The sequence below is a fragment of the Rousettus aegyptiacus genome, unplaced genomic scaffold (genome assembly GCF_014176215.1).
Source record: "Rousettus aegyptiacus isolate mRouAeg1 unplaced genomic scaffold, mRouAeg1.p scaffold_m13_p_10, whole genome shotgun sequence".
NCBI lineage: Eukaryota > Metazoa > Chordata > Mammalia > Chiroptera > Pteropodidae > Rousettus > Rousettus aegyptiacus.
This window is the reverse complement of record NW_023416285.1, coordinates 79,576,118-79,588,265: the sequence shown is the minus strand read 5'-3', so window position 1 is coordinate 79,588,265 and position 12,148 is coordinate 79,576,118.

Genomic DNA, 12,148 nt, shown 5'->3' with positions numbered 1-12,148 from the left:
TAAAAGGTCGCTTTCTAAAGACATTAAGGAATCCTGTACAGACTTCTGTTTTCCAGATCACTGGTATCTTAAAAAATCAAATATAATAAGGTTGTATTTTTAATATCAAAAATTAAAAGAAAGGATATAAGCTCAAAGGCAGTGATAGTTACTTATATTGTCTCAAACATTTTGGAAAAAGTAAGTTGGCTTTTGCAGACAGTCTGTTATGAGTTTTGTATTTACATTAAACTTTTTATTCTTTATCTTCAAGTTCACCAACCGAATGGGTCCCACAACCACTACTTACTCCCATGGCTTTAGAGAGCTAAGGCCCTTAATCCAAGACTTGGGTAGGCCTCCTCTGAATAGGGCCTTAGAGAGCTGAGTCCCTTGGATGCATGAGCTCAGAGAACAATGAAAGATGAAGAGAGAAGGGAAAAAGAAGGAGATTCTTTAACTGAGTTGCCTAAACCAAAAAGATGGCTTTTAAACCATACCTGAAAGTTAGCAAATCAAATCGCCATACACTAGTCTAGAGTGTTAGCAATAGTGTTAACATGGGTCTTACTTGATATGAGCTAGATAGAGCAAGTGTTTGTCTGTTTATCTGTTTATAAAATCAGGACGAGAGGCTTTGGGGAGCAAAGGCATCGTGTTGAATTGTCCGTGGATGTGGTAGGCGTTAACCACCTATGGGTAGCGGCATTTTCACATGCTGGTGGTGGCAGCACAAACCAAAGCAACCGGTTTAAAAAGCACTTTGGCAATACATAGTACTAATCATAACACTTTTCGTCTGTCCTTTGACACAGAGATTGGCCTTCTGAAAATTTATCCTAAGGGAATGAAAAAGCAAATGCGCAATTTTCATTGCATCATTATTTTCAGCAAAATCTTGGCCATAAACTGGAAAGTTCCACAATAAGGAAATGGTTAAGTAAATCAGGTAGAGCAGCTGTATGAAATACGATACAGCCATTAAAAATGTAGCCGTGTAGTAACGCCCAAAACAAAGCTGAAGGCATCGGTTGGTTACTAAGCTATCAGCCTCCATCTTGGAACTCACATTGCCCTGTGGTACTAAAGCTGGAATTCTGCAAACTCACTTTTTTCTTTGCCTGCTGGCTCCCTACCAGACTCCACAATAGGGGGCACTAAAGGGAGATGGAAGGCAGAAGTGGGGAGAAGAGACAGGCCCCTTCCTGTGCATGTCCTGTCTCAACAGTTCCTCTCACTACAGAGCTTCACTCTGGACGGGGGCAACTGATTTTACCAGCAGTTGGTTCCAGGCTCCAGCTTGGCACCCACACGCAGAAGCCACTTTATCGCCTCTTCCCTCAGCGCTAGCCCTCGTGGGGTCCCCTCCCTGAGGGCCGCAGCCTTCTCCCCCGAGCTTCTAGCTCTGAGTGCCTCGACCTTTTCCCTTTGTCCCCCAGCCCTAGTGGTAGCAGCTGCTTCTCACACTTATTATGCCCCTTTTTATTTCAGGGTCTTTTTTTCCCATGCGTTTTCAGTTCTCCAGTACCTCTCTAACCAATTTCTTATATTAAATTCTCTCTGTTAAACAGTGTTATTTTTACATTTCTGATTGGCTAAAAAAAAAAAAAGGAAGAAAAAAGAAAACTCAAGGAATAAAATTGTATGTATGTGAGTATAACCATATGGCACTATGTAAAAACGCATGCTTAAGGAAAAACAGTGGAAAGAAATTTACCAAAATCTTAATAGAGGTTGTATTAGAGAGTTAGTCTTATGAGAGATCTTTTTTTTTTCATTCATCCTTACTTTCTATATTTTTTGGTAATGTGATTACATTACTTTCATAGTAAAAAATATACATTTATATGCTTAAAAGGGGATAATTAGATTTCCAATAAAAGAGCATGGGCCTGTAAAATCAGATGAACTATAATTGTGATTGCAAATGTGATCACAATTCCACTGGGGGTATCTTGAAAAAGAGGGTCAGCACAGGAAGACGGGAGGGAAGCAAGTGACGTCACAGCCTCCTGAGTGGGAAAATGGTTTGGTTCAGAAATAAACTGAGAAGGCTGATGCGACTTCCCAGCAGATTCTGCAACAGCTTATTACATAGATGACTCAAGAACACTAGGAGAAAGCCTGGGTTTACTGAGACGAAATTATGCCGAATTCACTCCATTTCCTTTTATGTTGGGTTATTAGATGGATCAATCATGTATTCATTTATTTGTCCAATTGATTCATACAACAAACATTTATCACATAACTACTGTGTTATAGGAACTATCTTGATAATGAAAATAGAAAGACCAGCTTCAAGTAAGAGAGACAGATACACAATATTTAAACACTATCAATATGTGTCCTAGGAAACAAATCATTGTAATTTAAGCTTTTAATTTTATTCAATAATATGCAAAACAGACATCTGTACTTTATACCCGAGACTCACACATAACTACCCCACCCATCCCACTCTGATGGGGGACGAATTACAGGTACTGGGGATGACGAGGGTGAGGGTTTGGGATAAGGCAGGTGTTGCGATGGGTGGGAGTAAGGATGGGTTCAGGGGTGGGGTAGGTACCATCTGGCAGCCAACACACATAAAAACCAGGCAGCATATGTTCTTCACACTTGCTCATCATAGCAGGGACCATCAATCATTCTAAATAAGGTGTCCGCTCATTCTCTTGATTTTACATGTATCTTGAATGGTCCACATATCAAATTCTCTCAATTCTCCCTTAAAGTTGCGGTAGTCAAATGCATTTACTTTCTAGTAATAAACAGATTTAGCTGTTTAGTAATGGAACTCATTCCATTTTCCATAGGGACATGTCTGCTTTTTTTTGGTATTCTTTCTGATTTGGTTGTTCTTGTTGATACATAGGACATCAGAGTGGGGGGAGTAAACACATTTTATGTAAAATAAATTTCTGGTTTATGGGTTTTTTTGTTTATTTGTTTGTTTTGGTACTCTCTACTGTATACATACATCTTGGTCAATATTCTAAAACTCCATTAATAATGATGGTTGGGAGGATAACAATAAAACCTCTTAGAGGTTAACCCAGATATAGGTGTTAGTAAAGCTTTATACTTTTTCTCCCCCTGATGATAAAGAGACTATCCTCATAAAAATTACACAAGCCATTTGGAAATAAATAAAGTGAAAAGTGAAAGTTTCCCACAATTGGCAGTGGAGGGGATTGGAGATGGAATAAGGAAGAGGGTTCAGCTGAACATGATGTTGGTAATTAATATTGATATTACTTTTTGATGTGGCTAAGTTGATAGAGATAGATTGAAATGCTTTGCTCCAAGGCAAGCAAGATCCCCAAACAAATCTTTGTAAACACAATGTGGTAAAAGCTAGTGGAGAATCAAGAAGAAAGCAGTGAGCATCAGGGCAGAGTTACAGAGGAACATTGGGAGGACTTGCGGCAGAAGGCTGGTACTAGGTCATGGCTCTATGCCATCATCCTTAGCACTAAACAACAGAACAACAACCAATTTCAAAACATATAAAGCGGGCTATTAAAGTGTATGTAATATAAGAAGGGAAAGAGAAAATACGTTGTGAACAGGGCCAAGAGACATAGGGTAGAAAAAATAAGATTAACTCATGAAAAGTTTGGTCCAAAATCAATATTTGTTGAAATAATAAATGAAAATATTTGTAGGAGTACCTATGCATTTGCTGAAAATAGACTGCAGTTTGGTTCCAAGCTTTCAGGCACACACACCCCAAAAGCTAATTCTGATCACATTGTCAATTAATTTCTTAATTTACTTAATTAATTACTTAATTGCTTAAATATACAAACCAATTGCCCAAGTAAAGCACAACTCTTTCTGGTGTGGAAACTAAAGAGAACTTTTTTCCCACGGGTCTTCATAAAAAAGGTACTAAAATAGTGACGTGTCCCAGTGCTATTGTATAGTAAAAAAGGCAAAACATCTTATGGAGATGTTTCTTTTATCAGCTGTCGAGGGGGCTGGAGTCAAAATACTATCACCCAATTCAATAAAAGAAACTCTATGAGAATAAAAGTTATGTGCCTGGGGAAATTTTCCATTCATTCATTTCTTAAAAAAAAATTTGTATGAAGATATTGCTCTGTTCGAGGCTATGGCAGCTATGGGAATATATTGCTGGGCTCTCCTGCTGAGGAGAGGCCTAGCTGCCTTCTTTCTGGGTTCACCACCATTTTCACACCAAGGCCACCATCCCGCCAGCTGTTCCCGATCCCCGCCAATGACAGAGCACAGTAGAGATGAGGATCCCAACCTTTTCCGGTAGGGTGAGAGAATTTTGGCTCCAGGATCTCCCTTGGGCTTGGCCAGAACTCTCAGAACTGTGCTGGCATCTGGGATTCTTTCAACCTGATCTTCCTTCCTTCCTTTTCTCCTTTCCTAGTGGTTAGACCTGCACTGAGGTCTAATGGTTCTGCTTAACTCCTGCCTTTCCCCCTTTGTCCTCCACTGGTATTTTCCCCAATAAATCTTGGCATTTGCTTTTTCAAAAAGCTATAACCCATCCACGAGGATCCAAGTTACCAGGACAGCCAGGGATCCTGTTCCTATGGCATTGACATTCTAGAGGGAAAAGGCAGACCATTAACGAGGCAACAAATGCGTGACTGAGATGGTTCCCGGACAGTAATGACTCCTCTGGAGAAGACAAAGCAAGGTATGTGCTGGAGAACAAGGAGGAACTTTAGATCCGGTGGTCAGGGATGGCCTCACTTATTAAGCTCATACATATCTACATGTCGGAGGCCTGTGTGAGGGAGGCACAGGGAAAAAAGGGTGTTGGCTGTTTAAGGACCGAAGGCGTGTGGGGGAACGGAGAAAAGGAGCTGAATAGCAGGGGGATGCGACCTCAGCACTGTGGACAGGGGCTGGGCGCGAGGGTCCTGCAGCGGAGTGCCTATCTTATGCTACGTGTGATGGGAAATAAAAAGCATGGGTCTAATTTTAGGGGTCTTACAGACCTCCTGAAACTTATCCACTTATTTATTTGATATAGAACCAAATTATAAGTGGAAATGTGTACATTTTAGTCAATTTTCCATAATTATTACTTTTGAAAATGTGCTACATCTTTACCGTAAAGAGAAGTGCCAAGTATACAGAAAAATACAAAAAAGAAGGTAAAATTATACAAAAGCTCACTACTTAGAAATGACTGTTGACAACATTTGGATGAATATTCCTCACGTTTATGCATTTCGTACTGATACAAATAGATACAAGGACATCTTTCTTTTTTTTTTTTTTTCACCTCTGGAATTGGGCTGCATCTTACAATCCATGGTGTCTGGCCAGATAGTGGCCATTGCTGGCACATTTACAAAAACATCAAAACACGCAGAATGGGTGTTAATGACTTAGGGGAAAATTCATGTACAAGAGGTGAGTTTTCTTTTAACCCCTAGGGACACAGTTTTAGAGGAAGTAATGTGGGAGGCGCTTTGTTGGAAATGAATCCGAAGTGCTTTATCGGTATTCCTGAAGCAAGAGTTCAGTTTAGGAGCCCAATGGCTTTATTCTCTTTTACGTAGTCTTAAGAAATTCAGCATCCAAACACTCTCATGACATCATAAAAATACAGGGACATCGATGACTCTTGAGTTCAGAAGACTTGAACTCTAAATATGAAGGAGTTTCAGAAACATTAATTTATTGTACTTCTATTTTTCTTTCATGCATGCACAAGAGTGATATAGTATAAAAATATACCTAAGTCTGAAAGAACTTATAAGTAAAAATTAAAAATTCTAGGTAACAAGAAATCACTGTTATTTAATTGAAAGCATTTATTTTTTCTTTCTTAGTATCACAAAATAATGATGCATCTTAAAAATGATGGTATCTCAGATTTGATAAAATAGACTTTCCCTCTTCCATTTGAAGGTTGCTTCATATGCCACTGTGTGTTATATTCCATAATTTGCGTGACTAGCCCTCTATCAATCAATGGACGTGTGGGTCATTTTAATTTTTCACTATTACAAACAGTGCTGCAGCTAATATTCTTGTGCATACATCTTTTCACACTTGTGTGAATTTCTCTTTAGGATAATAAACTGAAATTTCGATTAATGTCAAGTTGCAGGGGTTTTGAAATAATACACCTTGACTGCTTGTACCCAGAATGCCACCATTCCAGGACGCCAGGAAAGGGCCAAAAATGTTAACAGTCAGTGAGCTGCGGAAGGGCTGGCAATTTCTTGTGAAAACTGAGGAGTCTCATGGGGGCCTGCCCTGTCTGGAAGCCAGTCCACCTCTTTTTGAAGTATCTTAAAGAGGGAAACTGTGGGCAGTGAAAGACTGACTGACTGCTCGTTCATTCACTCATTCATTCATTCATTCATTCATTCATTCATTCCATAAAGCTCATCTGTGCCAACTACTGTGCTAAATGCTAAGGGACAAGATAGTAATTGTCCCTGCACTGTGAGAGATGACTAAGCCATTTACGAACTTTGAACTTTAAACTTTATCCCCCCAATATATTTTATTTTGTTTTTTAATACCCAAAAGACTTAAAACAAGAGACTTTAAGCAGAGCAGCGTCACAGTCAGATTGATTGTGTTTGTCTGAGTGAAAATGCTTGACATTTGATGAAGCTGAACAGGTGGCAGCAAGGGGAGCCCAGCCCTGGGGCGCATCTGTGTGAAGGCAGGGAGGCTTCTCCGAGTGTTACATTTAGTGTCAGCTTTTGACTCAACTATACTGCAAAGGAAAAGGTTGCCGAGACCTAGTTAGAAAACAGACGTGGGAGGTGAGGAGTTCCTCCTTTTCTTGGAATCCATCAAGTTTGGGTGCAGCTGATATGGGTTTGTACAGCTTCTAGAAATAGAAGCCTCATGGCCAGCAGGATTGAACTACCGCGACGTCCCTTGTATTCTTTCTTTGGTAACTCGGCCTCCTGACCCCTTGTCCTTGTTCTTTTGTGTATGCTGTTCCCTTTGCCTGGACAGCTCTTCTTCCTTTTGGTCTGGCTAACACAGGCTGACCTTAAGTCTCAGCTGCAATGTCACTAATTCCGAGAATCCATCTCCTAGCCTAGGTCAGGTGCTGTTGCTATGTGCTTCCATGGCAAAAGACGTCCCCTATCACCATTTATTTAGCACACTTTGAAAACTTGCTGGACAGGTCACGACTTAGAGTGGGGCACCATTTATATCATAGTCTATGTGAATAATGTCTCTGCTTAATGTTTTCTTATTAAAGGGACAAATCTATCCTTATTAATGCACATAATGATGAGATGTAACCTTCCCACTTGGAATTTTCGTACCTAAATTTTCTAAGCAATGTGTTTATAGTTAGATTTAAATTAGTAAGACCCTCAGTGGCATCTTCCCATTTTTGTTTTACATGCTGCCGCTTTAATATGGCCAGATAGATTTCTCCTTCTCCATTTCCTAAAAACCTTTATCAAACCACTCACTGGAAGGTCAAGTCTTACCATTGCAGGGACTGAGCTAAGACCAGTTTTTAGGGTGCAGCAGTCTGCGGACAGAGGATGAGAAGAGAAAGTCCTCCCTTGGGGTAGTCAAAGGATAGTCAGAGAGCAAAAGCCCCACCCAACATTACAGACCCCGGTCTCAGTGCCCAAGGACAAATGACCACTTTCCAAGCATCTGGCTCAGCACAAAATAAAGGCTATCTTTTTTTTTTAGTCTGTTGTTCTGGTCACTGGAGTTGAACAGAGACAAATCATCCCCCATATTTCTTCTCCCAGAGCTGTATATACATAAGTTTAGATCAATTTTCCATTTTGATGAACACAACCATCTAATACAATAAACCCCCAAAATAATCTCATCTTGTACACGGCTCCAGGCAGGGTTCGGTGCCAGCCTCTGCATTCAGTCCCCGGAGATCCCCAAAGACAAATGAGATATGGAAACAGAAAAGATATTGTTCCCCTTAAAAGGGCAATATAAGGATTCAGAAAAATCATATTTTTGCTTCCTCCTGTGACTCAAGCAAGCTACTTTCATAATTTAAAGAAAACAAGATAAAACAAAACTCTATGTGTGGAATGCCTGTGGAGAAATGGAGAAAAGCATGAGTTAAAACATACTTCAAGTTGGACTCACATTAGTTTGAAGAAAGTGGCAAGATTATCCATGGTCATGTTTAGATGACAGTTGGAAATATGGGATTATGATTTGTTGGCTGCGAGTCCCAGAAAATGGATTTATTAGCTAAGGAAGAATAGGAGAAACAGTATAGAGACAAATAACAAATTCTTGGAGGTTTTCGTTGATTGCTATTCACCTCCCTGGCTATATAAAATAACCAGAACCAAACCCTTCCTAGTCAATTCATGTCTTCAAGGACTCAGTCAATAGATAATAAAAAGCGTCCATCCATTTGAAAACTAAAAGGAATAATCTCCAACTAAGAAACACAATAAATCTCTGGTAGAAAATATGCTAAAGATGTGTGTATGAATATGTTATTATTTACAATAGAATTGAGAAACATTTTCTTCCATCTGAAATTAAATTTTGTGATTTAATACAACTTACTGTGATGAAAAGGCCATTGATTCAATAAGAAAGTTACATCTTTGCAACATTAATCATCTTAAACTCATGGTTCCTCCAGAGGGATAATCCCCACTTTGCTTTCCATTTGTATTATCTTTAACAGGAAACAAATGACTTTGTTAGAGTTGTATCCTCACTAATATTGTTAAGATGAAACTTAGAAATATGATGGGCTTAATGACTTCCCCACGGGCGCCATAATCACCAGCGTAAATGATGGCATTTGCTTTGAGTGCAGTGAAAACTACATTAATGACAATAACTAGGCTGAAGTGTACCTGAGGATGATGGAATTCAAGGAAAAAGCCTTATTTGTGTGCAGCTTGTATAATTGAAAGGTTCTGACTGACATTCACCACCATAACAATGACAGACTTAATTCCAGAATTTCACATAACGGTGTAGCATGTTGAGAAAAATGAATAATCCTTACTCTTCTAGACATCCAGATATGCATTAAATGCCTTTAATAAGGCTCTTAAATCTAAAACTATTTGAAATGATTAATTGAGTCTTTGCTCTGGCAAAAGCTGTTCCGTAAGAGGAATTCTTCATGTATTTTCAACATTCTTTGTTTGTAGTGAAATATGCATTCACTACGTAGGTGAGTATTTTTCTTTTCTTCCTACAGCAGAGATGACAAACGAGTGGCACCAAGACCTGGTCCTTCTTCCGTGACAGGCATCACTAGTCAATCTCGGCATGCTTGCTTGACGAACCAGGCCAGCTTCCTTGAATAACACAGCAGTGAGCTGCCAGCCCATCAGTGATGAGGTGAAAACAATTTATGATCCTGTCCCCAAAAGCAGCTCTCCACGCTTGGTTTAAAAGGTTAGCTCCTTTCCATACACTCAACTCTATAAAATTCCTTTCTGTTACTGTCAACAATATGTTTCTCAGTAGGCTATTGTGAAACCAGATTTGATTGAAACATAACACCGCCAATCTTTAAATGCACACATGAAGAAGATAAATTTTGATAAAATGGTCAGCCTACTCATTTATAAAAACCTGAGGGGTACTTTTTGTATGATAGGGTAAACCAATCAGTGCCATAAGTTGTATTGCTCTGTGAAATATTAGTATCTGAGAGGACACTGATTCATCACATTTTAACACTACACTTTGCCACTGTGGCAGCTGTCATAATATTACAGACTTTCAAAAACAGTCTTATCCAGCAAGCTGTTTGTCTATGCTAACCTAAAACATGAAATAACTTCATTAAACAGAACAGGTAAATTGTATCAGCAAAAGCATAGCTTGCAGTGCCATGCTTTGTAATAACTTTATCCTCAAGCCCATTCCCAACAGTCATCCCTGGATGAGGGTGACCTGCAGCCCTAAGCCATTCATCTGCCTCAAAAGCCGTGATCATTCTTTCTTTCCATCGGAACAGTTGAATCACAAGACCAAAGTAACCGAAAGCTTACTCAGGAGTCAGAGAAATAAACCCAAACATGGCTGGAAGATTTCTTAGCTTTTCCTTCCGTTCTCGACTTGGGGATCATTTGCTTCTTTTGATGTGGAAGAAGTTGACAGGCAAGGAGTCCACCGTCGCCGTTTGCCCCGAGAGGCCTGCCAGGGGAACCTGCTGCTCGCTGTCTCTGCCGCACCATTTTCTCCTCACTATCTCTTCTCTGTTGAATCCCAGGAAGCAAACAAAACAGACATGGGAGATATGACATGTTAACTTAAGAAAAGGGCTTGTGTAAAAGGGAAAGCCAAAAACTACCATACATGCTCAACGTAAGCCAATTCTTTAAGGTGAAAACAAAACACAAACCTTCTCTCCATTTGCAGTCAGCTTGGGAGCTAAATGTTTGATGGCTGAATTCTCTTTTCTCTGCTTCATGAGCATAAAATCTCCTGAGCGTAGAGTCCCCCGCCTCCAGCTTCAGTTATGCTGTACAAACGGCCATCAGGCCTAAGGAATTGCATCTGGGGAAGGAACACAAAATGGGGTTTGATCCATCCATTCATGACATTGGGGGACCTAGCAGGATGTGGCATGTTTGCTTATCAGTAAGATGAGGTGATGATTCTTGCAACTAAGTCGGAGGAGGGAAAAGGAACGACGTAATGAATGTATATACATGCTCTGTCTGTTAGGGAAAGAGTCCCAAAGAGCTACAGCAGTGTCACTATGATTTTATTAAGTCATCCACACTGTCTTCTGTCTATATGATATACTCTTTCTTTAGATTCAAACAAGATGAAGAAAGATTTAGATAAAGTGCGATATTGCAACATTGTCAAACACTTCTTTTTGTTGATTTCTGACTACCATCTATCTATGGCTTTCAACCTAGCTCAGCATTCACAATCAGTTGTAGGTGTTTTTTTTTAACATATATTTTTTAAACACAAAGATGTCACACCCAAGCTTTACTACAGAACTGGACAGGATCCAATTGTTTCTATTTTTAAAAGCTCTACCAGTAATTCCGATGCCTATTCAGGCCTGAGAACCACACGTACAAGGAGATCCAGGGCAGTTGTTTCACCCCTACCGTCTCTCAGACCCTAGGTTTCTTTTCTTCCACACACGGGTCTGGGTACAGTGGGTAATGACACTCAGATTCCACTGGCAGAGACTTGCCTTCTGCCTCAGCCTCTCCTTCCTCTCCTTCCCTTCCAGGAAAAGCTGGCAACCTGACTAAATAAGCATCTCTCCTGCTCCCATCCCACCTCCTCTTTCCCTAATCCATTGTGATGATGAGCTGGAACAGGAGCCACCAGAAGTGAAGCATTGGCTCCATCTCTCAGCATCTGATATCAGATATAATCACGATATATAGTACAATGGCTAATAAAACACTGAACAAAATTTATTATACTAACATATACATGTGTGCATTTAAAATAAGTGCCTGGGATTACATTTTGCTGAATTCCAGTTTTAAACTCAGCATTGAATTTATGTTGTTTTTTTTTTTTTTCTGGGTAATGACTGAGTTAGCAAGACACAAGTACTTTGATTCATACTAATCTGTTTCTCTAGGGTGAAAATATTATTTTAAATTATTTCTCTCAAACTCACCCAGTCATCGGCACACATAATTTTAACAGGGTTAATTCTAATTAGCTCAATTTTAGGGAAAGATTTTTGTGAGTTTGTAAATCCTTTATTTTTTCTAAGATCTCATTTTAAATTAAATTCATCTTCGTATACCTTTGCTATTAAAGTCTTCTCAGGTTGGTACAGGTAAGACCATCAAACTGATTGCTGACATCTAGAATACGGTCGTTCTTTTCATTTCCCCTAAGTTTTTCAGCACATTCGTTCAGTAATATTTCCCAGCTGGTAAGGGACCCAGCTTCTGGAAGAGGAAAAAGCAAGAAACACAGCCTAGCTCCCCAGCTGCATGTTATTACGTTATTCCCAATTCACAGGAAATGAACAATCATTTAGTCTTGACAGGTACATCCAGAAACTCACTGTCTTCGTTTTTAACCTGAAAAACAAGCAGGGCCAGCAGAAGTTAAGCATTAGTCTTAAAGTATGCTTCATATTTTTTTGCCAACATTATGAGGATATCTTGTGAAAGCTTTTGAAAACACTCTGGGAAAACGCTGCCAACAGACTTAGAAACCTGGGAGGAAA